General features: G+C 36.5%; 1 non-coding gene across 1 annotated transcript; it reads right to left on the reverse strand.

Annotated features, from left to right (window-relative positions):
• Positions 1–17283: 17283 nt before the first annotated feature.
• On the reverse strand, positions 17284–17389 carry LOC121216761 (small nucleolar RNA R71). The gene has a single exon (XR_005912944.1). It is a non-coding gene; the product is annotated as a small nucleolar RNA R71 (small nucleolar RNA).
• Positions 17390–27260: the final 9871 nt, after the last annotated feature.

Here is a 27260-nt window from a genome sequence, read left to right on the forward strand (position 1 = left end):
TCGATGAGTCTATTTTCATATAGAAGTAACAAAACTATCATATGGACAGTATGTTAAGAGATATTCAGGTTCTCGTGAGACAGGGCCAGAACGGTTTCTGGGTTCCCTGTTCCGACTTTGGAAATTCATTATAAATTAACCAGAGATAATTAGGAGCCATGCCATATATGTATAGATTCCACTCTGAGTCTAGTTTCTATAGAAACAAACGGAATCAGTATTGAAGCTCTGTACAGGGAGATATCCAGGTTGTAATGCGCAAAGGTCAGTGTAGTCGACCCCAGTAACATGGGAGACTTTTACTAATAAACTGTACTAATTGGCCCGACCAAAAATTCTAGAAAAAAATATGTATATGCGCATATGAGTCTAGTTTCAGGGAAAATTCACGGAATTGGATTTCGAGTTCCAGAGCTCAAGATATGATTTTTATAGCGACTAGTACGCAGATTGGCAGCTTGTCTGGAAAAATTTTAATAAGTGGTTTGAAGTCTGTTAACACCTCGTGTTCGACTCCGGCGACGGTCTCGGGTTCGGGGTGTTACACTTGATTGGTATCAGAGCTATGGTTTAGTCGGTTCTAGGACTACCATAGCACGTATGAGTCTAGCTATACATGCCGAATGTTAATGTTTAACTGTGTGATGACTTCTGACGGTTAAAATTTATGTTTTGATTAGTAAATGGATCCCGGTGTAGAGAGAACCTTGGCGGATGACATTGAAAGTGTAGCGGCTGCTCCTGCACAAGGGACACCGCCTGTTGAACCTCAGTCATCTGCGAATAATCAAGGTGAGGGGGCTAAACAAGCCTTCTTTACCATGATGAATGAGTGGGTCGCGCAGTATGCCCGAACCAATCCGGCTGTCCAACAATTCCCGAATTTGAATAATCCACCCCAGGAGCCCGTAATGCCATCAGTTACTGATCCTGTGAGGCTGAGTAAGCCACCTGTAGACTTGATTAGGAAGCGCGGGGCTGAGGAGTTCAGGGCCATAGTTACTGATGATGCTGAAAGGGCCGAGTTCTGGCTTGATAACACCGTTCGGGTGTTTGATGAACTGTCATGCACGCCCGATGAATGTCTAAAGTGTGCTATATCCTTGTTCCGGGACTCAGCCTACTATTGGTGGAGGACCCTGATTTCCATAGTCCCAAACGAACGAGTTACTTGGGACTTCTTCCAAGCAGAATTTCGAAAGAAATATATTAGTCAACGGTTCATCGATCAAAAGCGTAAGGAATTCTTGGAACTTAAGCAAGGCCGTATGACAGTATCTGAATACGAACATGAATTCGTAAGACTCAGTAGGTATGCCCGGGAGTGTGTAGCTGATGAGGTTGCTATGTGCAAAAGATTCGAAGAAGGATTGAATGAAGATTTAAAGCTACTAGTGGGTATTTTGGAGATAAAAGAATTCGTGACACTAGTCGAACGAGCCTGCAAGGCGGAAGAACTTGGAAAGGGGAAGAAGAAGGTTGAATTTGAAGCTAGAGACTATCGTAAAAGATTGACGGGCAAAGCTCCGTTCTCAGCTGTAAAGAAGTTCAGGGAGGACACTAATAAGTCGAGGATGACTGCGGGAATTTCCATCAGAGCACAACCATCGACGGACCCCCGAGCTACTTCGGTAGCTAGTGTGGGCAATAATCGTCTAGAGAAACCTGAATGTCCCCAATGTGGAAGACGACACATAGGTGAATGTTGGGGTAAGTCTATTAACAGGGCCTGTTACGGATGCGGTTCGAAGGACCACTTCATTAGAGATTGCACGGAGCTTGATGAGAAGAATAAGATTCAAGGTCCAAGACCTAGTGGAGTGACAACTAGAGGTAGACCACCGAGAATTTTAGGAGGTAGGGGTGGTAGTCAGAGAGGGGCCTCTGATACGGCTGTTCGAGCCGAGAACCGTACTCCTGCTAGAGCATATGCCATTCGCGCACGAGAGGAGGCATCCTCCCCTGACGTCATCACTGGTACCTTCACTCTCTTTGATACTAATGTGATTGCATTGATTGACCCTGGCTCTACTCATTCATATGTATGTGAAACCTTAGCATCCAGTAAGACTCTACCTGTTGAGTCTACTGAGTTCGTAATTCGGGTGTCAAATCCCTTGGGTCGTTACGTGCTTGTCGACAAAGTGTGTAAGAGATGTCCCCTAGTAATTCGATGTTCTTGTTTTCCGGCAGACTTGATGCTTTTGCCGTTTGATGAATTTGATGTTATTCTTGGTTTGGATTGGCTGACCGCGCATGATGCGGTTGTGAATTGCAAAAGCAAGACTATTGATTTGAGGTGCGCAAATAACGAGGTAATCCGAGTTGAGTCTACGGATTTGGAGGGGTTGCCAGCTGTAATATCAGCAATGTTGGCCCAGAAATATGTAAGAAAAGGGTGCGAAGCATACCTTGCGTATGTACTTGATGATAAAGAATTAGAAAAGAAACCCGAATCTGTGCGGGTGGTTTGTGAATACCCGGATGTTTTTCCTGAAGAATTACCGGGTTTACCACCTGTTCGGGAGGTAGAGTTTGGTATTGAGCTTGTACCTGGGACTACGCCGATTTCGATAGCTCCGTATCGTATGGCACCAACCGAGTTAAAAGAGTTAAAAGCTCAGTTGCAAGAATTGACGGATAGAGGTTTTGCTCGACCAAGTTTCTCACCTTGGGGTGCACCAGTATTGTTCGTGAAAAAGAAGGACGGAACCATGAGGTTGTGCATTGACTATCGTCAACTGAATAAAGTGACGATAAAGAACAAATATCCGTTGCCGCGCATCGATGATTTGTTCGACCAACTAAAGGGAGCCTCAGTGTTCTCAAAAATAGATTTGAGATCGGGCTATTATCAGTTGCGAATTCGAGATTCGGACATACCCAAAACTGCTTTCAGAACGAGGTACGGTCACTACGAGTTCTTAGTGATGCCGTTTGGGCTCACTAATGCCCCTGCGGTATTTATGGATTTGATGAATCGGATCTTCAGACCATATTTGGATCGGTTCGTAGTTGTGTTCATTGATGACATCTTGGTCTATTCAAGAGATGAGATCGAACATGCTGAACACTTGAGATTAGTGTTGCAAGTTTTGCGGGATAAGAAGTTATATGCTAAGTTCAGTAAGTGTGAGTTCTGGTTAAGAGAGGTTAGCTTCTTGGGTCATGTGGTATCCGCATCGGGTATTCGAGTTGACCCGAACAAAATCTCAGCCATACTTAACTGGAAACCTCCGAGAAATATTACTGAGGTTCGGAGCTTTTTGGGACTCGTTGGTTATTACCGACGAATTGTCAAAGGTTTCTCGATGATAGCCACACCAATGACGAAGCTACTTCAAAAGGATGCTAAGTTTGAATGGACGGAGAAATGTCAGAAAGGCTTCGATCAACTGAAAACTCATTTGACTGAAGCTCCAATTTTAGTGCAACCCGAATCAGGCAAAGAGTTTGTCATTTATAGTGACGCATCCCTACTCGGGTTGGGTTGCATATTGATGCAAGAAGGTCGAGTTGTGGCCTATGCGTCGAGACAATTGAAGCCACACGAGAGAAATTATCCAACCCATGATCTCGAGCTAGTCGCCATCGTATTTGCTTTGAAAATATGGCGACATTATTTGTTTGGGGAAAAGTGCCATGTATTTTCGGATCACAAAAGTCTCAAATATTTGATGACTCAAAGAGACTTAAATCTGCGACAAAGACGTTGGCTTGAGTTGTTGAAAGATTACGAGCTTGTCATTGATTACCAGCCGGGAAAGGCTAATGTGGTTGCGGACGCCTTAAGCCGGAAATCACTGTTTGCTTTACGAGCGATGAAGGTGCACTTGTCTGTTCTACCCGACAATGTGTTAGTAGCTGAATTAAAGGCCAAACCATCATTGATTCATCAAATTCGTGAAGCTCAGAAAGTCGACGATGAATTGGTTGCAAAACGGGCTAAATGTATTCCGAATATGGAATCCGAATTTCAAATTGATGATGACAATTGTTTGAGGTTCAGAAGTCGGTTGTGTGTTCCAAGAAATTCAGAACTCATTTCGATGATTCTGAACGAAGCTCATTGTAGCCGAATGTCAATTCACCCGGGGAGTACGAAAATGTACAACGATTTGAAACGACGGTTTTGGTGGCATGGTATGAAACGGGACATCTCCGACTTTGTTTCGAGATGTTTAATATGTCAACAAGTGAAAGCGGAACATCAAGTGCCTTCAGGAGTACTTCAGCCGATCATGATACCCGAGTGGAAATGGGATCGAGTCACAATGGACTTTGTGTCCGGACTGCCATTGTCAGCAAGTAAGAAGGATGCGATTTGGGTTGTTGTTGATAGACTGACTAAGTCGGCTCACTTTATCCCCGTGCGTACGGATTTTTCATTGGATAAATTAGCCGAATTGTATGTTTCTCAGATTGTGAGATTACACGGGGTACCTATTTCTATCGTGTCGGATAGAGATCCGAGATTCACCTCACGATTTTGGAAGAAATTGCAAGAAGCTTTGGGTACCAAGCAGCATTTTAGCACCGCTTTTCTTCCCCAAACCGATGGTCAATCCGAGCGGATAATTCAGATACTCGAGGATATGCTGAGATGCTGCATCCTTGAGTTTAGTGGTTCATGGGAACGGTATGTACCTTTGATTGAATTCGCTTACAACAATAGTTTTCAATCAAGTATTAAGATGGCACCTTACGAGGCTTTGTACGGTCGTAAATGCCGTACACCATTGTTTTGGACCGAGCTCGGTGAAAGTAAAATTTTCGGAGTTGATTTGATTAAAGATGCCGAACAGAAAGTAAAGGTAATCCGTGAAAGTCTGAAGGCAGCCACAGATCGTCAGAAATCGTATGCGGACTTGAAACGAAAGGACATTGAATATCAGGTGGGAGATAAAGTGTTCCTTAAAGTTTCGCCTTGGAAAAAGGTACTCAGGTTTGGCCGTAAGGGCAAGTTGAGCCCGAGATTCATTGGGCCGTACGAAATCTCCGAACGAGTTGGTCCGGTTGCGTATAGATTGATTTTGCCCCCTGAGCTTGAAAAGATTCACGACGTCTTTCATGTTTCGATGCTTCGATGCTATCGATCTGATCCATCGCACATAATTAGCCCATCAGAGGTTGAAATTCAAGCCGATATGAGTTATGAAGAAGAACCGATGCGTATCCTAGCTCGTGAAGTGAAGGAGTTGCGAAACAAAAGGGTTCCGTTAGTGAAGGTGTTATGGCTCAAACACGGGATCGAGGAAGCTACTTGGGAAACCGAGAGCTCGATGAAAGAACGATACCCAAACCTATTTACCGGTAAGATTTTCGGGGACGAAAATTTCTTAAGTGGGGGAGAGTTGTAACAGCCCAAAATTGACCCTAGTCGGGAAGTGGTTTCGGGACCACAAAACCGAGTCATAAAAATAATTAATTTCCATATTCTATGCTTATTATGTGTGTACATGAGTATGTGGAAGTTTCATTCTCCAATTTTGCCAATTGCATGAGAAATTATTAAATAGGGATCGATATGAGACATGGTGAAAATATGATAGGCTAATTTTAAATGGTCTATTAATGCATGTTATGAAAATGATGGGTTTGCATGTCAAATTACCCAAAATTTGAGCTAGTGGTTGGCCATGCTATGGGTGGAAACATGTTGGGAACATGTTGGCTTAGTGAGGTATGTTAGAAAAAAATAAAATAAGGAGTATGGGTAATAAAGAAATGAAAACAAAAAAATGAGTGGTTGTTTCCCCCCCCCATTGCCGTGAGCTAAAGAAAGGAAAAGAAAAATTTTGTTCATCCTTTTTCATCCTCTTTTGACCGAAAATTCTAAGGGAGGAGGAAGGAGTTCTTGCTTCATGTTTGGTTTGGAAGAGAATTAGGAGGAAGTTTGGCCATGCATGTAACTAGATTGAGGTATGTTTGATATTATTCTTTGAGATTCATGTATATTTTAAGTTGTAAGTTTGAAATCTACCTAGCCATGGTTCAAACTTTGTTAAATGATGGAGATGATATTCGGCCATGAATGTTACATTCTTGGTTGGTATTTTGATGTCTTTGGTGATGAGGTATGGAGATGGTTGACTTTGAGTGTTTGAACTAACTAAGGATCAAATAGATGCATGGGTACAAAGTAGGAAGAATCGGCTACTATGGTTGATACTAATGCCGAATGTGAAAATGTTATATTAAGTAATGTATGTGAATTGTGTTAATAATATGAAAAAAATATATATTTAGATGTATTATAAGTGATTAAGTATTAAATCAAAAGTTGCTAAAATTGCCATTTCTTTAGCCGAATATGTGTTTGATCAATGAAGAATTTGTTGGAAAATATAGGTGAACTTGGTAAGAGTACTCGGCTTAGTGTATAAATGATATAAAGATTTTAGAAATTATTTTTGGTTAGGTGTATGTATGATTAGGTATATTCGGCCATATGAGTAAATATATAGATGATGTTAAATTTGATTATGTATAATGGGCCATATAGGGTACACATTGTGATATTAACTTTGATTCTCTATAATTGATCAAGTGGGTGATTAGTAAGGGTGATTGCCGAATATACTAACATACATATGCATGTGTAATTGGATTGTAAATATTTAGCAAGGCGGTTAAACTAGTTGATTTATTGATTAAGCTCAAGGAGTTAAAGGAGGAGAATCGAGCAAAGGCAAAGAAAAGATCATCGAGTAGCCGAGTTGGAACCATCTTACCCAACACAAGTAAGTCATTAAGCATATCTTTGGTATTGATTTAAAGGATCGTAATACCTATACCATTGTGTTTAATGAGATGAAATGTATACAAATGTATATGTAAGTAGAGATGAAATTTGTCGAATGTAAAAAGGAAGTGAAGCCTATTGAGTGGCTGGTTTTCGGCAATAAGTGTTCACGGTCATGAGATTGGCACTAAGTGTGCGGGTTTAAATTGTACAGCACTAAGTGTGCGAGTTTAAAGTACATGGCACTAAGTGTGCGCGGTTGATTATTAAGCACTATGTGTGCGAACCCAATATATATTTTCTATAAATTATTTACATTAAGGGTGCGACTTTACCGAGTCGATTTTGGACAGCGGAAAAGGTAAGTGTGCGAACTTGAAATGCATGGCACTAAGTGTGTGAGTTTAAAGTGCATGGCACTAAGTGTGCGCGGTTGATTATTAAGCACTATGTGTGCGAACCCAATATATATTTTCTATAAATTATTTACATGAAGGGTGCGACTTTACCGAGTCAATTTTGGACAGCGGAAAAGGTAAGTACCTTGAGTTCATGGCTAATAGGCGCTATGTTTATATTTGGAGTTGAGCTTGGTAAGTTTTGAACCTATGTGACGATTATAGTTGAAGTCACGTACATAAGGTTCATTGTGGAATAGGTGAAAGTTCGTTTAATTGTATGATTATAACGAAAATAAAATGATGTATGAAAGGTCAATGTAGGACTTGGTATGAGATTGAACCATAGGGTTTAAGGAACTATGGTATAGTTTGGTATGGATGGAGTACTTAACCTCATTTCATTGTTTCCTGTTGTGATAATTTTATTAATGGATGGTTGTGGAATGCTTATGGCTTACTGAGTTATATACTCATTCGGTGTTTGCTTGTCACCTATTCTAGGTTTCTTGGACTCGTCTCTTTTTGCGTGATCGTGCCGTCGTCGAAGTCATCACACCGGCTAGCAACCTTTGGTATTTTCTTCTTAGTTGGTCTAAGAGAACATTTCGGCATGTATAGGCTAATATGTTTTGTTGAAATTTGGTATGTAAACTTTTAGCCATGCGAAAATGGCATAATGTTCGGTTGAATTTGGTTCTAATGTTGGGTCGTAAGTCTTGGTAATACGATTTTTATGCCATATGTCATGGCTGATTAATTTTGGTATTAAGATTCATGATACGGCAATAGCGTAGTAGGGAGATGTTTGACAATGATTAGCCTTTGGTAAGGCTAGTTATGATTATAATTTTGTGATATGTATGATGAATTACTAGTGAGATCAATGAGAAATCACGAAATGGACATAGTTGCTTCAGTAACAGATGCTGGCAGCAGCAGTGACGTGGGATTGAAAAATTACAAAAATTAGTAGGAATGGAATTAAATAGTGAATAAATTATGTAATCGAAGCTCGATGAGTCTATTTTCATATAGAAGTAACAAAACAATCATATGGACAGTATGTTAAGAGATATTCAGGTTCTCGGGAGACAGGGCCAGAACAGTTTCTGGGTTCCCTGTTCCGACTTTGGAAATTCATTATAAATTAACCAGAGATAATTAGGAGGCATTCCATATATTTATAGATTCCTCTCTGAGTCTAGTTTCTATAGAAACAAACGGAATCAGTATTGAAGCTCTGTACAGGGAGATATCCAGGTCGTAATGCGCAAAGGTCAGTGTAGTCGACCCCAGTAACATGGGAGACTTTGACTAATAAACTGTACTAATTGGCCCAACCAAAAATTCTAGAAAAAAATATGTAGATGGGAATATGAGTCTAGTTTCAGGGAAAATTCACGGAACTGGATTTCGAGTTCCAGAGCTCAAGATATGATTTTTAAAGCGACTAGTACGCAGATTGGCAGCTTGTCTGGAAAAATTTTAATAAGTGGTTTGAAGTCTGTTAACACCTCGTGTTCGACTCCGGCGACGGTCTCGGGTTCGGGGTGTTACATAGTAGGAATTTAATTATATTCTTAATAAGATATGAATCTAAAGATTAATGAGTCTATTTTAATGTAAAAGAAACAGAGCAAGTAAAGGAATCCTATATTTTGAGATATTTATATTTTTGTGAGACTTGTTCAGAATGACTACGTGATCCTCTATTCTGAATTTGAAAAATCATTAAAAATTGTAAAACATTATTAAGAAATATAGTTTATATTCCTAGATTCCTTATTGAATCTAGTTTTAAATGAAACAAATTTCATGGCTACTTGACTTTTGTACAGGGAGAAAATCAATTCGTAGTGAACAGAGGTCAGATTAGTCGAGCTGTATAATAGGGGAAACTTTAACTAATAAACTATACTAATTGGCTGGACCAAAAATTCTAGAAAAATATTTAGTAAGAATTTATATGAGTCTAGTTTTAGGAAAATTTTACGGATTTGAATTTTGAGTTTCATAACTCGAGTTATGATTTATTCAGTGAACTGACGCAGGAGGGACAACTTGGTCAAATTGGAGTAAATAGTGAAATTAAAAATAGATATAATTTAGTTGTTTTGTAAACATATTAGATTCCTTATTTATTATTTATATACTTACTTACTAAGCTATAAGCTTACTTTCTTTTCTCTCTTTTGTCTTATAGTATCATCCAGTTAGCAAAGGAGTTAGATATCGTTGAAAATCTGCCTGCACTATCAATACTTTTGGTATTTGAACTAAACATTTTGAATTATGGCATGTATAGTAGGCTTAGTTATTTTGTTACATGTCATAATTGCCTAGGTTTAAAGTATTGATTACAGTATTTGACCAATTATTTTGTACAAAGCCATTGAAGTTGACTAATATTGTTAAAGGCATAAGTTATAATGATTCATGATCTAATTGGATGCCATATTTCTGTCTCGATTTTATTTAATGGTATGTGTTATGTTCTGGTAATACCTCGTACCCTGTTTCGGTGTTGAACGCAGGAAAAGGGTGTTACAAATATGTCGTCTATCATATCCAATTGGAGAGATGCCTTGTCTTGGGCATTAGAGTGGATGACTCTCAGAAGATAGAGACATGGATGCGACTAACTGGACTAACAGTACATCGAACTACACCCAAGAATTGATCCTGAATCTGTTTATGGATTTATTCACTTTTGATGTTCATAGTGTAGCATACTTAAAGCCTAATTGGATGGCAGACTATGTATGCATGACTCATACACTTTGATGTAAGTAAAAGCCTGAGTTCAAATAGATAAGGGACTAAAAGGTGGTGTGTAGAATTTATGGGTCGAGACATGGGTAAATGATATCCTCTCGCATTACATGGTTGATGAAAAGTAAACATGGCCATGAGTTTTTTGTCTTTGTGATGAAGGACTTAATTACTATCCAATAGTAATTGACTTTTCATGAAGGAAAATGTAATGGTTACCATGAGATAAAATAAGATCATATTGGGAGGGTTCAGTCGCAGTACTATAGTGGAATGACTTCGTGACTAAATTAGTTTATAATTAATAGGCGAAAAGCTAAAACTTAATGATAAATCATTTGAGCCCTAATAACATACGTCTAATTAATCCCTCCGTTAGCTCGTTGAAACTAGAAATGAATTGTGTGTTTGAATAGAAATGAACAGAATGAATAGGAAAAAAGAAATGGGAAACATTCAGGAATGATTATGGTTTTTTTCTGAAATAGAATAATGAAATCATTTCGAAATGAATGTAGGTTTCCAAAATGGAAATGGAAATGGAAATGATTCATTTGCAATTCTATATGGATTATTTAAAAATGATTGGAAGAATGAATTTATGTTTTTGAGTTATTTTGAAGCCCGAAAATGAAAATAAACCATTTAGTCACAGTGAACATGTTGATTTTTGAAATATTAAATATATTTTCTCGAAATTTTACTAGGGGAAAATCATCAAAATTTTACCGGGGTAAAATTGGGATAAAAAACTATTTAATTGGAAAATTAATGTTTATTTTGGAAAGTAGAAAAATATGTATTGGGTTGGACTGAAGTATAAAGTATTGGGTTAAAAATCTAGAAAGCACATATAATTGAGCCCAATACAATGAGAGGTCTGAATCCCCATCATAATACATATAAGGGGAAGCATAAACTATTAGCTCCTCTCCCTCTCCTAGTTGGACTAATAAGTTATTTTTCTATTTGAAATAAACATCATAATTCAATAAGGGTACTACCTTCTCTCTTTATAAGTAGATGGCACCGATAGAGCTATTTACAGAACTTTGAGAGATTGTTACTTTGCTAAAAAATAGAGAAAATTTATTCTCAACTATTAAATATATTTTTTCGGAATAACAATTCTATCGGCTTCTATTAAAGAACAAAAAATTTCTGTTTTCACCCAAAATAAAAGAGAGTAATATTTTTTCTAATTCTGTGTTTTGATTCAATTTACTTGAGCCCACACTTGAAGCAGTTCACGGTACGAGAATAGTACAAAAGATTGTTTGGTTGAAAGTAATGAATGTCCGCTAAGTCGAACATACATGTATGAATTCAATTAGGGTTATTGTTGTAAATATCACAAACGACTTCAGCTTTCAAAATTTTAGTTTTTCACTATCTTAGAAAACTATTTTCCAACTGGATTTTTCCCATAGACATGTGTAATGAAAATAAATAGGTAAAATCGAAGCTTCGGGATTCTGATAAATGAAGTATGACCAAATTATATTTGTCTCCTCTATTGAAAAATTCAAGAGATGTTCATAGCCATTTTTCTTCCCCGTTTGGGTTTTCCGAGAGAGAGGGACTGAGATCAAGCAATTTGAGACCTTAGACTACGTCAGTGGCTAGTGTTAGTAATGCATGTAACTTTGATAGATCGTTATGTGAGCATTGTGGAAGAACCTAATAACTCTTGAGATCTTTCGAATCTCTAAGTTTGATTAAAAGTCTGCACTTAAGTAGATATATTTGCATTTTTAGGTTATTTTTAAAACATTTCATAATAACGCTTGCATTGTGCCTTAAATGTTATTTCATGTTACTTTTACTATTAGGAACAAGGGAATTGGTTATTGTATGTAGCAAGTATAGGAAGGAAGAAAAAGGAGGAAGAGAATGAAAGAAGTGAATTATTGCCATGGAAAAAGGTTGGATGAATTACCAACACAAATGCCATGATAATTCCAGGAAAAAGTTAACACAACACTCATTCCTCGTCACTCTCAACTAGCTGGATATGGACCAGATAAATCCACCTAAAAAAGAGGGAGAAAAAGTGTGTGTTGAGAGAGGGGACCTACCCTAGAAAAGAGGAAAGAAAAAAGAAAGAATAACATTTTTCTACATACGGGGATTGTACATGAGGATTTAGAAGGGGGATTGGGAGAGCATTTTTCTCTCCAGAAAATCTTGTGAAAAGATCTAGAGAAAAAGGAGAGGGTAACAACTTAAAAGGAGATCAAAGACACAAGGAAAAGGATGAATAATCAGCCCTGGGTCCTACACGATTCAGAAGCGTTGAAGTGAAAGCTAGAATGTCGAAAGCTTCCCTTAGTTCTACCTTGATTTTGTTAATTGATTTCTGTGATTTCTAAACTATTAATGATGATATTGAATGTTATTCTATTTTTGGATTTTAAATCCCAACCCATGAATGAATTACATTTGGGTTGGAACTACGGGATTTATCTTGATACTTTAAATGATTATGGTGATATTTTGAGTAGATCTAGTGCTTTATTTAGTTTGGATTATTTTAATGTATGCATGCAAGCTCTAGACATAGATGAATGCATGGTATATCCTTAGACTTGATTTAATTCTGAAAAGGTTAAATAAGTTGTATCGTAATTGAATGATACGAGCGAGTACTTGAGTGAATACTTGTAGAACTTTAGACATAGAGTTGTGATCTGTACAGAGTAATGAAGAACATTGTTAGTTATTGTTCTTAAGACTTGCAGACATACAAATACTTAGAATGATATCTTTAATTCTAGTTCCTGAAAGAAGCAAAATGTAGTAGTTTTACTCTGAGCAATAATTTGGTCATGATTTTTTCATGACATTATTAAGTTATTAAGATATAATCTAAGTAATTCCAACCTTCCCATTTAGCAACATCAATCCTGTCAACTTCGTCTCATAGAATTTCCACAATGTTTTATTCATTATTTGATTTTTATATTTCATACATTAATACTTCACCTCAAATCATTATTCTATTTACTTTTCTATAAACTTAATTAGTATAGTTTATAGTAATAACTCAACCATATTTTTACCTATTCTGGTCCCTTGGGAGACGATCTCACTTATCACTTTATTACTTGATTCAACGTGTATACTTGCACATTCGCACTACATATTCACACACGACGGAAACCAAGGAGATAAGTACAAAATAAAAAGTGGAGCTTGTATCTTGTACGGTTCAAAAGAATACTGGAAATGAGACTGTCTGAACCATCACACTTGCATGGTTCCCCTCTGTATGAATAAGTATACTACTTCGCCGTTTCTTCAGCATAGCCCTAGCATCGTCCCTCACAGAATCCTTCATACCTGAAATATAGAACACACAGGGGTAACTTCGAGAGAACTTAGTGAGACTATGCCTCTTTTTTAACCTATATTCTCATCCTAACTTTTCTTCCTTAGAGTCTACCTAATCAGCATTGTCTTTAAAACGTTACCATGAAGGGCATTTCATAGACTGTGACACTAAGTCGTATCATTGACTTCAGATATCTTCTTTTATTCTTAGAAGCTTCAGACACTCGCTTGATCAATAGATAGCCATGAAGGTGTCCACTTGACTTAGATAGCCACAGAGGCATCCATACATCATTAGATAGCCACAAAGGCGTCCACATAACATATAGATCCTCAAAGGCATCCTCATATAACATTAGATAGCCACAAAAGCGTCCACATAACATATAGATCCACAAAGGCATCCTCATATAACATTAGATAGCCACAAAGGCTTTCTCATATAATAGACTTCTCCATGAAGGCACATTTAATAGAATCAGCCACAAAGGCTCTCACTTTAACATACGTCGCCATGAAGGCGCATTCACAGAGTCAACCACTATGGCACCATATAACAAATATCACCGTAAAGGATCATATATAACAAAGAACAACCACAAAGGCTTCCATATTTCGATAAATGGTTTTTAACGATAGAGATTTTGCTAAACTCAATATCTTGAGGTTTTCTACTAATCACCTGGTACTTGCCCAACCATTCTTTAACTTTTTCCCCACATGATGCCATAGTCCCAGACTAGGTCTTACACTATATGGTCTTCAATTTCCCATATGACGCCATATTTCTAGACTAGGTCTTACACTATATGGTCTTCTTGCCATCACCGTGGTCTTTTCTTATCAGAATTCATGTCTACTGTCCCGACAGGCTCACATGCAAGTAGACTCGACATGTAGACTTATGCAACTTATGCAACATATTCATGTAGAGATTCCATTATGCTTTCATACATGTTTGTGCATATACATACTTCTTAATAGAAAAGAGACTTATCATTTAACCCATTCTTTCTCACATATTTATCATTGTCATACTCTTTTTCAGAAAAAAAACATGTCATCAAACTTATGCTTTCTTCATAGCAGAAACACATTATCGTTCAAACATCACACTTTCTTCTCATATCAGAAGCACATCATCATATGAACATCGTATGCAAGCTCATCAAACATTTAAAATAAAAGAGATGAACGTGTACATATGTACATAAAAGAGTTAGTTTAGAGATTTACCAGTTAGCCCCAAAGGTAGCTTAAACCTTAGAATCGGGCTTCCATCGAGTAGCTAGTCAGCCTCTAAATGATAAATCATAAGAACTCATCAAGATATATTCATCTAGCTCATTTCCTTTCACTTTGAGCACTAGAATTCCTAAGTAAAACTTTTCCATACTAGTTTCCCCAAGCCAAACATATATGCTCTTAGGCATCATAGTGTGAAAGATCGTGAATCTCACCTGAAAAAGGTGTATCATAGAGCTCAGATCCATTTCATAGCCTTAGCTTAAGTGTCTCTTCTGGATTTGCTTTAGTTTAAGCTCAAACACTAGAAGCACAATAATATATAGACTTTTTCAGCACCTTTTGAGCAATAATTCATGTAGTTTCTAAGTAATTTTTGTCAATTTTCATACTTTAATTATAAAATAATTAATTAGCACTAAATTTATGAAACAATTTTAATTTTAATTTTTTTATAATAATTTTGCACAATTTGATCTATTTTTGACAATTTTGCACAAAGGGTGAAAAATTGGCTCGGCAGTCACCTTGAGAAGATTGGACCATCGAAGCACTTTTCATATCAATTGACCCAAGAGTATGGCTAATTATTTTCCAGCCATGGACGACCCAAATTATATTCCTTGAAGACATTTAATAATTATTTTTGATCCAACAAAAATTGGGTTAAAATTTAATTATAGCCTGATGTAGTGAAATGAGCCCAAATATGCTAAGTGAAGAGGACTAATCCACGAAGAAAATGGCACCGCAAACTATCCCATATACCTAACCCAAGTAGCTTATTTTAGATTATTTTTACACTTGCAAAACAGCCCTTGAACTTCTCCTAAATTCCATTCAAACCTCTCCCCTTTTCATGCCTTCTATTTTTAGCCACAAGCTAAAAATAGCAAATTGAAGTCATCCATTCCTTTCTCCTAGCATGGCTGGCCATGGGAAGGGGGATTGGCTGTTATTTTCAGCTAATTTTAGCTGCCATCTCCCACTATAAAAATCCCCCTTCATTTCCTCATTTTTAATCCCTCACTTCACACATCTCTCTATCACACCTTTTCTCTTATCTTTCTTTTTCTTTTCCCTTCTAGTTGCTTTCCAAATTCTTTCTTCCCTTATTAATTTCCCCTTGTGAAAAATAGCTAGCACTCCTCTTGAAGCAGCAAAAATCAAGTGGTTGTGAATGTCTTGGATCAACAAAATGAGTAGATAAGAGAGAAGTGCACTAGTTTGGCTTTGGAAGATCGCCGGGATTTGTTTTTCTAGCTCCCTTCTCTTAATCTTTTTAGTTTATATTGTGATCATGATTATGAATTTTTCTTGTATTGATGTTCTTTCATTAATTGAAATGACTAAAATTTCATCCGTTCTATATTGATTGCATTCTATCCACTTGAATTATTAAAAATGTGTTTGTGTTATTATTAGGCCTTCGTAAATTGTTCAATTAAATAAAATTATGCCTATGTTGTGCTTGTATTTTAATTGTAAGGTAACAATTGAATTAATTATTAAACAGATTGAAATTATAACTAATTGGCACAATATTTAATTGGTGTATGTTTAATCTTCTAAGATAGTTGAGGGTTAAATTAGCAATTGGTATTAAACAATACTTTAGCCTTGCATAACTTGTAAGATTATTGTGATTAAATTGTTTTAGTATAGGAATATATTGTTACCTCACTTTATCTTATACTTATGAGAATTTGATTAATATTTTTAATTGAAATAGAAATATGTTGAAGGGATTAATGGATTTAGTAAGTATGGGCATTAGTTAACAAAAGATCAAGCTGCCATGAAATTAGTCGTAACAACATAAACATAGTTTTAACAATTCAAAGTTAAAGAAAGAAATTGATCTAACACATTTATGCCATATTGATTAAATGTGCATTTGGAATTTTATTTTCTTAGTTAATCACTTAGTTAATTTTTGGCTTATATATCACCTCTTTCAAATCAAGATATTTTTCCTTACCAATTTGTTAAATTTTTGCATTTGATAAATATTTTCTTGCACAGTCCTTGTGGGTACGATAACTTGACATTCTTTTTACTTTATTAATTGTTAATGGTTATGTACACTTGCCCATTTTCGTCATTCTAAGTTTTTGGTGACGTTGTTGAGGACTCTTTTAAATAAATTATTTGTGAAATTGTAGATTTTACATCTTAGTATATTTTATTTTTTTGTTTAAATTTAATTCCATTATTTTCTATTATTCTTTTAGGTGTTTATGATTATTGATTGAATTATTGATTTACTCCTTATAGATCCTAAAATTAAAAGGACTTTTCGATGGAGAAGAAGACAAGCAACTTAAAGAATGACTGAAGAGATGAACTTTGAAAACCAAAATCAAGGAAATTGAGCAAATCATGCTCGAAATTCTATCCTTATTGTTGATGATAGGGATAGAGCTCTAAGACTGTATGTCGTGCCATTGTTTCATAAGCTTAATCCAGGTATTAAGAGACTCAAAACTGAGGCACACCGATTCAAGTTGAAGCTAGTTATTTTCTTGGTGCTTCATATAGTAGGCCAATTCAGTAGAATGCCTACTGAAAATCCTCAACTTCATCTAAGATTTTTTATGGAAGTGAATGAATCCTTCAAGTTAGCTGGAGTACCCGAAGATGCACTAAGATTAAAGTTGTTCCCATATTAACTAAGGGACAGAGCTCGAGCCCGGTTGAACTCATTGCCACCAGATTCTATTACCACATGGCAAGAGTTAGCAAAACGCTTCCTTATGAAATATTTTCCACCTAGTAAGAATGCTAAGTTGCGGAATGAAATCACTACTTTCCAACAGATGGATGATGAGTCTTTGTATGAGGCATGAGAAAGATTTAAAGAATTGCTATGAAAATGCCCTCATCATGGAATCATGCATTGCATCCAATTAGAGACCTTTTATAACAGTCTCAATGCTCAAATGATGATGGTGGTAGATGCTTCTGCCAATAGTGCTCTCATTTCTAAGTCTTATAATGAGGTTTACGAAATCATTGAGAGAATTGCCAACAATAATTACCAATGGCCAACCAATTGAGAAGCTTCAAAATGAGTCACAAGAGTACATGAAGTGGACGAACTTACTTCACTTGTAGCTTAGGTATCTTTTGTAACATCTCGAATTAGGGTCTAATCAGAACAGTGGTTTTGAGACCACGAATTTGAAGTAGAAATAATTATTTTGTGATTTTTATGAGGCCTATGATATGATTAGATGCTTGTGTGAAAATTTCATGAAGAAATTTTATGTGTAAAGTGTCCAATTTAACTTTAGGGACTAAATTGCAAAAGTTTCAAAATTTAAGATTCTAGAAGCTTTAAGTATGAAATGGCTTTAGATTAGTAATCAGAGGTCCTTAAATAGCAATTTGGCCAATTTCTATTTTTATGGACAAAAATGGGCATGCATGGGTAAAATTTTAAAGGAATGTTTGAAGGGCATTTTTTTCTTTTGGTAAATAAAAGAATAAAAAGGGAAAATAAAGCAAAAATCTGTTCATCTTTCTCATGCTTGTGCCGTATTTGAAAAGTCACCATAGCTAGGGTTTCTTCAACCTTTCAAGCTTGATAGTAAGTACATCCTAGTGCCGTTTTTAATGTTATTTATGTTTTTGAGATCTTTAAAACATGAACTAGCTATTTCTACCATTGTTTTAAGCTAGGGTTCATGTTCAAAAATTTACCCATGTGTGTCTTGCATGTATTTTGATGATTTATGAAGGAATATGAAAGTTTAGTGTTAGATAAACATCTTTTCCTAGGTGATTTTTCATGAAAACACCAAAAAGGACTTATTTGTAAAACATGCAAAAATAAATGTCAAAAATGTGATTTGATGAAAAATGTCAGATTTTATAAGAAGGAATATGAATCGGCTAGGCTTGGATAACAAAGAAATTGGACACATTTCATTTTATGAGCTTAGGGACAAAAGTGTAAATATGTCAAAGTTTAGGAGCAAAAGTGTAATTTTTCCATAGTATGATTTTTGGACTAAATTGAATAATGTCAATATTAAATAAGTGAAATTTGCTATTATAGATCAAGAAAAATGGAGTCCGGGCCTAGACCGGGGAAATAGAAGATCTTGGACTAAATCGAAGTAATTATCCATATTTTGTACCGAGGTAAGTTTGTGTGTAATTAATATAGCATTTTATTATGTGTTTAATATTTGATGTTATACGAACGGTTTAATTGTCTTGATGAGTATCATTGATGTTGTTTGTTAAAGAATTATGGTGACATAAGTCGATTGATCCTCGGGAATACTTAGGGTATCATCAGTTTGACATGTGAGTGGATGAGCTCCCGTATAAGACCATATCTAGGGTATGGCTTCGGCAGTGACATGTGATCCCATGAAAGACCATGTCTTGGACATGGCTTTGGCATCATTATGTGATCCCATGTAAGACCATGTCCGGGACATGGCATTGGCATCATAATGAGACATCATGTAAGACCATAGCTAGGCTATCGGCTTCAATATGTGTGATCCCATGTAAGACGATGTTTGGGACATGGTATTGGCATCGTTATGTGGTCCCATAAAAGACCATTTTTGGGATATGGCATTGGCACCCCACCTTGTGAAGATGATATCCTGAGAAACCCTTAGTATTTCAAGAGGTTCATCGGGTAGTCCCAGGATGTGACAAAAGAATAGTGAGGTATAGCTATCTTGAGTGGGTATAGGTAAGTACGGAAAACTCGTAGTTATTGAGAATATAGAATGATACAATTTTGGTAAGATAAAAATTGAGGAATCATGGTCTTAAGTTCTATGAGACATTGTGAGATTTGAATGAGATAGGATATGATTATTGTGATCATGGAGAATGTAATGAAATAAGTGATGTTATGTATGTGTTGAAATTACATATTTTCATAGCTTATTAATTTACATATAAACTTACTAAGCTTTATGCTCACTCCCTCTCTTTTCCTTTTTCTTATAGTTTCACCAAGCTAGTTCGAGGATCAAAGGTTGTCGGAGACTCGATCACACTATCAATCGAATCTTTTGGGTATAGTTAGTGTAACACCCTGAATTTTTGGCCTAAAAGTAATGGGCCTTGAGTTTGGGATCGGTTAGAAGGTGGCTTAAATAAATGAAATGTGTTTAAATATTTTATAATTGCATGTTTAATCTAATTGAAAAGTGATTTAGGAAGGGTTGGTAGTGTGGAAAGAGTCTTGGGTTCGATCTAGGGCTTTAGAAAAATTTTGCCTTTTTTTCTACAGGACCCTGAGCATTAGGTGGAAGGCTTATTAATAAGGCCTGGTAAAATCTGACACAAGGAAACGCTTGGCCTAGTGGCAAAAGGCGTTGGTAGCAAGCAGGAAGTCTAGGGTTCGAGTCCTGGCCTTGGCAAAAAATTTTATTGCGCATATGATTAGTAGGGAAGAAAGCGTTTAGGCCTTATAAATATGTTTGGTGGAAATTCAACACAAAGGATACGCTTGGCCCAGTGGTATGATGGCGTTAGGAGTAAGGAGAGGTGCTGGGTTCAAGTCGCGACATGAGCAAAAGTTGTATGTTTTTTTTAGACAACCTGGAGGTCGGCAGAAAGACTTTATAATTGATTGGGGAGGAAAAACGACGTAAATAAGGTAGGAGCCGTAGTGGCAAGGGACGTATAGCGTAGCTAAGACATTAGGGGTTCAAATTTGAATGGTAGCAAATATTTTTGGGATAACCTGGTTGCGAGTTAATAGGCCTTAAAAATAGTTAGGAATGGAATATGGCACAAAAGCGCCTACGGTGCAGTGGCAAGAAGCATACTATGGATATGAGAGGTTGCAGGTTCGAATCCCAGGCTTGGCTAAGTTTAAATTTTTATTCTTTAAGAAAACTGAGGCTTAGGCATATAAGCCTTATAGTTAATTGTGACCGAATGGTAGCACAAGATAGGATGTGGTGCAGTGGCCAGCAGCGTGTTGGGAAGTTGGAGGGCTAGAGTTCGAGTATTGGCATGCACAAAATGGAGTTTAATTTTTCTACTCAACGCAGGGAAGGATTGCTATTCGATGGTAGCAATTTGGATGCAATTCAAATTGGAATTGTTGGCTAAAATCAAGAGGATTAGGATGAGGATTAAGTGTGGATATGATGATGATAAAAATTGAAGAAATTGAAGGGAATTTAACTGGACGAGTTTAAGTCGATGGGGGAGTGTAGGTTTGTAAATTTTAGTATATATGTGTGTCGTATGGGCAAATAAGGGCATTTGTTGTTTTTGTATGCTTTGGTCGCATATCATCTCCTCTTTTCTTTAAGCCAAACTCTTGATTTTTTCTTCCCTATTTTAATCGAATCAACCTCTTCCCTCTTCAACTTAGCTGACTATTTCTTTTTCATTTAAAAGTCGAGTCATACACTTTAGGAGTTTGATTTCTTGTTGGCAAGCGATCTCGCAATTGGTAAGTGAATTAGATCTTCTTCGGCTTTTGTTAAATATTTTTAAGTTCTTTCGTTTCTACACTCTTAAAAGCTGATTTTTCTTTATCCTTTCCAAAACTTTCGTTAACCCATGGTTTCTCCATTTATTTCTCTTTTTCCCTCTCATTCAAGAGTGTGATCGCTGGCTAAGTATTAGTTGATGGGAAAAGGGGGTTCTAGCAGAGAGGTTGGGATAGAGGCTCCCAAGTTTAAGCGACGTAAGGTGTCAGCCGTTCGGGACTTTCCGTCAGATTTCGAGTTACATAGGCAGATCGCAGCCGATCAATCTAGTCAAGGCAAGTATAGGTTGTTCTTCGGTAAGTAGTGGATTTATGTTGAATTAATAGGATGTGACTGATGGAGTATAATGTTGAATAAAGGTTCGAGCTATTATGAATACTTAGCACTCCAGGTGATAAGGTGTGTACTTCTACCCTATGATAGCTTGATATAAAGCCGAAGGTGTGTACATATACTGCACACACACAAGTAGATCAACAAATCCTGAAAAGTCGAAATGCTGAAAAGCTAAAAGTTTGGCTACGATAGTCTTGTGAGTGCGCGAACACTCGTAAGGGGGAAACTGATAGGTTATCTGAGGCCCTATGGGCGATTCCATGGACTTAGGCTGTAAATTAGCCAATCGGGCCAGCATGGGCTAAATGGGCCCGATGGGCTGTCGGGTCCATAATAGGCAAAAATTGATAATTGATGCTATGTGATGGAAAATCGTATGTGAACATGACTGTAAAAGTGATTGGGCCTAGTGGGCCAGATAGATGTGATTTGGGCCTAATGGGCCATATAAATGAGATTGGGCCTAGTAGGCCATAAGCATGTATGTGGACTTGTTGGGTTTGTAAGGGGTTTTGGGCCTAGTATATGATGACTGCATAGAACTTAATTAATTTATTGAACTTAATTAATTTATTGAGACCATGGACAAGTCATAGGGTTATGGTGTGGCAACAGGTATATGCATGTTTAGGATTGGATTTAGGGAGAGCTTGGTACTTTAGCGGTCTTAATGACTCACCTCCTCTTCTCTAGAATCCTATCTGGTGCATAATATCCGTTCATCTTAGCTAATGGGGATTTGTTAACGGGCCAAGGTAAGTAAAAACCCATAATAAAGGAAAATTACCGAAATGCCCCTAAGGGCGAAAATGCCTAAAATACCTCTATGTGTGGAATGTAAGATTTATGAATGTTACATGTATACCTGCTGCATTCATATGCATTCATATGATATTCTGTTTAGGTTGCATATGGGTTGGGAATTATGGAACGGAGGAAGTATATGAGGATCACATGGTTGCTTGACAACCGTGGATCCATCGACGGCTATTAAGCCCAATATATGATTGGCAGCTTGCTGCAATGAAGGGAGTACCACAACCAAGCTACCATTGATGTGTATCGGTTGGGTAGGTCGATATTTATATCCCCACATAATGTGTATCGGGGGATAGAGTTGGTGTGTAGCAGTTGGATTATTGGGGTAGGTTGAACAGCATTGCACGTATGATATTATTGTGATATTATTGTGATGTTGGCTTCGGCCCAACTGAGGCTAACATGGGCTAAGGCCCAAAGGCCACCGTTATTGAATTGGGCTCATGCCCAAAATGACTGATGATTGCTTTATACTCGTTGAGGGTTGTACACACTGCGTTTTCGAAACTCACTCCCTCCTTTTAAATGTTTCAGGTGATCCTCAGTAGGCGGTTCAACAGATAGAGGGATTGGGAGGTGACCGACTAGCATAAAAAGTTTAGACTTAGTCTTTATGTAACTTTTAGTATTTTGATTTTAAATTATTTCTATTTGATTTGGGTTGTAACAAGGTCTTTCCTCTGGCTAATATTTCAAATTAGGATTACTATCATTTTTATGCTTCATATTTATTAGAAGTAGAACATTAAACCATAACTGTTTTTTTTAATACTATGTTTCCACAACTAAATTTTTAAATGACAAGTTACATTTAAATTAAATGTTTTAAACAAAGCTTCCACAACTGAAAATAGATTTTACAAAGCAATTGAGGTGTATTATTTTAAAGAAGGGTTTTCAATGAAAACAAGGTTTTCGCTAAAACACTTCAATGTGACATGCCAGATTGGGCCATAACGTCTGGGCCAGGTTTGGGGTGTTATAGTTAGTCTCTTTATTTAGAGTATGGCATGTATAGGAACTTGGTTGTTTTGCTATATGTCATATTAGTTTAACCAATATGTTGGCTTATGAGTGTGTTGTGATTCGTTTTGTATAAGGCCATGAGATATGGCTTACAATGACTATTGGGTTATAAACCTATTCACTTATACATGTATGAGCTAATTCCATTATGGTATGGATCTTAGTGGATGATGGCTGAATGATGATGATCACTATGTGTGTGTATGAGTTGATATGAAAATGCATGCATGTAAATTTAATAAATATTTCTCATGGATACATGTTTGTTTAGTATAATAGAGTGGTTATGATATGAAGCCTTAATCTAGTCTAAAGTGTTGAGAAGGTGAACACACAAACTAGATTCATGAGAGAGTTTAAGTACCTTTTGAACCATGATGTGTTGTGTAAATAAGGGTGGAAATGCTTGGAATCTAGCCTTAAATTTGTCCATACGGGTAGACACACGGGCGTGTGTCTGAACCGTGTGTGACACACGGCTCGCCCCATGGGCGTGTGCTCTGGTCATGTGTCCCCTGCACCCTAATTAATACAAACAAAATGCCTAGTAGTAAACACACAGGCTAAGACACGGCCGTGTAAGACCACATGGGCTTGTGACCCTCCAAAATAGGAAAATTTTTTTAAGTATTGTGTAAGTTCCTAGAGTTCTCGGTTTAGTCCCGAACCACACCCAATGTATGTTTTGGGCCTTGAAGGCCCATATAAGGGACGATATGCATGTGAATGAAAAGTTTTATATTTGAGCAAAATTTTATGGCCCGATTTTGTATGATTGTGTGAGTTTATATCCAGTAACGCCTCGTACCCTGTTTCGGCGTTGAATATAGGTAAGGAGTGTTACATCTTTGATATCCTCAATGCTTAAAAATTTTACTACTAATGGGTTTAATAATGATACACTTCATCCACCTAATCAATTTGAGAGTATAGCATGTCTTTATTGTGCAAAAGGGAACTTGTTCGAAGATTGCTCATCAAACTAGAATCTATATATTATATCGGTAACCAGAACCAAGGTAGGCAGGGACTGCAAATCAATTTTTATAATCCATCTTGGTGAAACAGCCTGAATTTCTCTTGGAGTAACTAAGAGGCTGGCCCCAATAACACTTACACACAACCCAAACTGACCCAACCATCTGGACTTACCCAACAAGTTTAGAAACCACCACAAGCCGTACCTTCCAATAGCCTAAAGAACCTATTAAAGGCATATATGACAAGTAATGATGTCAATTTAAGCAGAAATAGGAAGTCTAGTTCAAGAAGTTACTAGACGTACTCAAGCAACTTCACATCAACATCCCATTGGTAGAAGCTTTTGAGTAGATGCCAAACCACATCAAATTCATGAAGGATATCTTATCCAAGAAACAAAGACTTGGAGAATTTGAGATGGTAGCTCTAACAAAGGAATGCAACACATATTTACAAAATAAACTACCCCTAATGATGAAGGACCTTGGATGTTTAACCATACCTTGCAACATCAGAACAACTTATTGTGGTAAGGCACTATGTGATTTGGGTGCAAGTATCAAATTGATGCCCATGTCCATATTTATAAAGTTGATGATAGATGAAGTTAGACCAACTAAAATTACACTTAAATTAGCCGATCGATCCTTAGCACATCCAGAAGGAAAAATTGAGGATGTATTGGTATGTGTAGACAAAATTTATTTTTCCTTTTGACTTTGTTGTTTTAGACTTTTAAGTAGATAATGAGGTACCAATCATCCTAGGTAGGCCTTTCCTAGTAACTGAAAGGACCCTGATTGATCTGTAAAAGGGCGAGCTTACCATGTGTGTTCAAGATGGCCAGGTAACATTTAATGTATTTAAATCTATGCGGTTTCTTGACTCAATTGATGTACAGTGACTTAATTAGAGGAATTAGTTTTAGAATTGGAACTTAATTTTACTAAGGACCAATTAGAGCAAGCCTTAATGTCAGACCACCAAGTGTTGAGAAATGGGAGGAATATTTAGCTTTGTTGAAAGCTAACTCGAAAGGATGCATTCTGAAAGTTTGGTTCAAGTCATTAACGTTGTCGTCTTGTGAGTAAAGGCAACCCAAACTTTCAATAGATGAACCATTCGAGTCAAACTTAAAGGTTGTGAAAAGACATGTGAAGGATATCGAGTGGACTATTTTAGAGATTCAAGGTAATTATCCTTCTTCGTGCACTGACAAGTTATTGCTAGAAGAAACTAAAAAGGTGCCTATCGAGGGCAGAGGAGCTTGATTCTATCTCAAATATTTGATCCTGGGAAACTCAAGTCTCAATGGTTAAAAGCAGGGATCATTTATCCCATTTATGAAAATTTTTGGATGGACCCTGTTCAATATGCACCGATGAAAGGAGGTATCATGATTGTGCAAATGAAAATAGCGAGTAGATTCCAACAAAGATGGTTACTTGTTGGGAAATCTTTGCGGGCTACAAAAAGCTAAACAAGGCAACCAAGAAAAATAATTTCCTGATTCTTTTCTTGGATCAAGTACTTAGTAGAATCGTTGGGTAAGATTATTCCTTCTTTCTAGATGGGTATGATTGGTATGACAAATGACCATTTGACACCACATTGGTCAATGATAATCCCTAATAACATTAAGGGAGTTCTCTCTCTGTCATTAATTTATATTGTCTTTTTTTTATTTGAATAAAATGGCAGACTTAGATAAAATTTTCATTAGATTATTATGTTAAAATAAATTCTTTCTTGAAAAATTATTTTAATATAATTTTCCTAGAAAATATTTCCTAAGTGAAAAAATAAATTTTAATTTGTTGAATAAAAAAGGGTCAATTTTGATCCAAGTTTTAGTTTTTTTACTTTATTTTCAAATTTTTTTCTAGTTCAGGTATTTAATGGAACTATTTTCAATAATTAGCTGTCCTTTTGTAAATATTGAAATTAACTATCTTTTCTATAAATATTTTAAAACAACTAAAAGAAGAGTTTTTAATTTTTAATTTTAATAAGTAGGATAATGACAAATAATATATTAATATACTTTTATATTATATATTAATTGTTATTAAACTTGTATAGGATTAGAGGTGTTAATATTATATTATTATTTTATCTAAGAATTTGAGTTAAACTCTTTCCTTCTTTCACTTTAAATATCACCACCTTTCCTCCCTATTCACATCTTACCTTTTCTCCCCTCTCCACCGTGACACACCCTAACCTCCCAACCATCAAAATCCCTTACTGCTAGCAACAACAGCACCCACTAGCACCCACTTGGCCCAACTGCACCTGCCATCAAGCGCACGTCCCCAACCAACTGTAGTAGCAGCTGCATGCCCCAGCAACAGTTGTGCACCCTTGCTCTATGTACACCAGTCCTCCACCTTACTATGCACACTTGCATCCCTTGTACCAAGTCGCTGCCACAAATTATTGTACCTTGCCGCAACCTTTAAGACACCACATGACCATCTTCCACCAATCAACTCTAACCCGACAACAATTGTTTCACCTTTTTTATTATTATTAAGTTCTTATCTAGTTAATTACAAAGGCAGTAAGAAATTTCTTCCCAAATTTTAATTTGATTTAATTATATAACTTTTCAATTTTATGAATTGTTAATATTTTATTCTAATTAAAATTTGTGAAATTATTATTTGTTTCCATCTCATGTAGTATTCAGGATGAAACATGCCTCGTAAAAGAACCTAATCCTCGGTCCAAGTCGAAGAATCACAAAAAAATTCCATTATGAGGAAACCAAGGGAAGATATGAGAGCATATTTCAAAATCAACAAATTCTTCCAGAGAAAGGAATTACTTTGAACGAAAGTAGTTATACTAATTTCATGACGAGCATTCAAAAATTTACTGAAGCTTTAAAGTGGGAAGTGTTTTGTGAGAAAAGACCAAGTGCAAATGATGAGTTAGTTCGGGAATTTTATGTAAATTTGACCTTAAGTGTTTTAACTAAAGTTTCTGTTCGAGGAATTAAGGTACCTTTAAACTCGAGTTCTATTAATGAATTTTATGATTTACCTGATTTTGAAGATGACGAATATTCTTCCTTAATGGAAAATATTGAGGTGGAAAAATTTCAAGAAA

The sequence above is a fragment of the Gossypium hirsutum genome, chromosome A02, assembly GCF_007990345.1.
Source record: "Gossypium hirsutum isolate 1008001.06 chromosome A02, Gossypium_hirsutum_v2.1, whole genome shotgun sequence".
NCBI classification, from domain to species: Eukaryota; Viridiplantae; Streptophyta; class Magnoliopsida; order Malvales; family Malvaceae; genus Gossypium; species Gossypium hirsutum.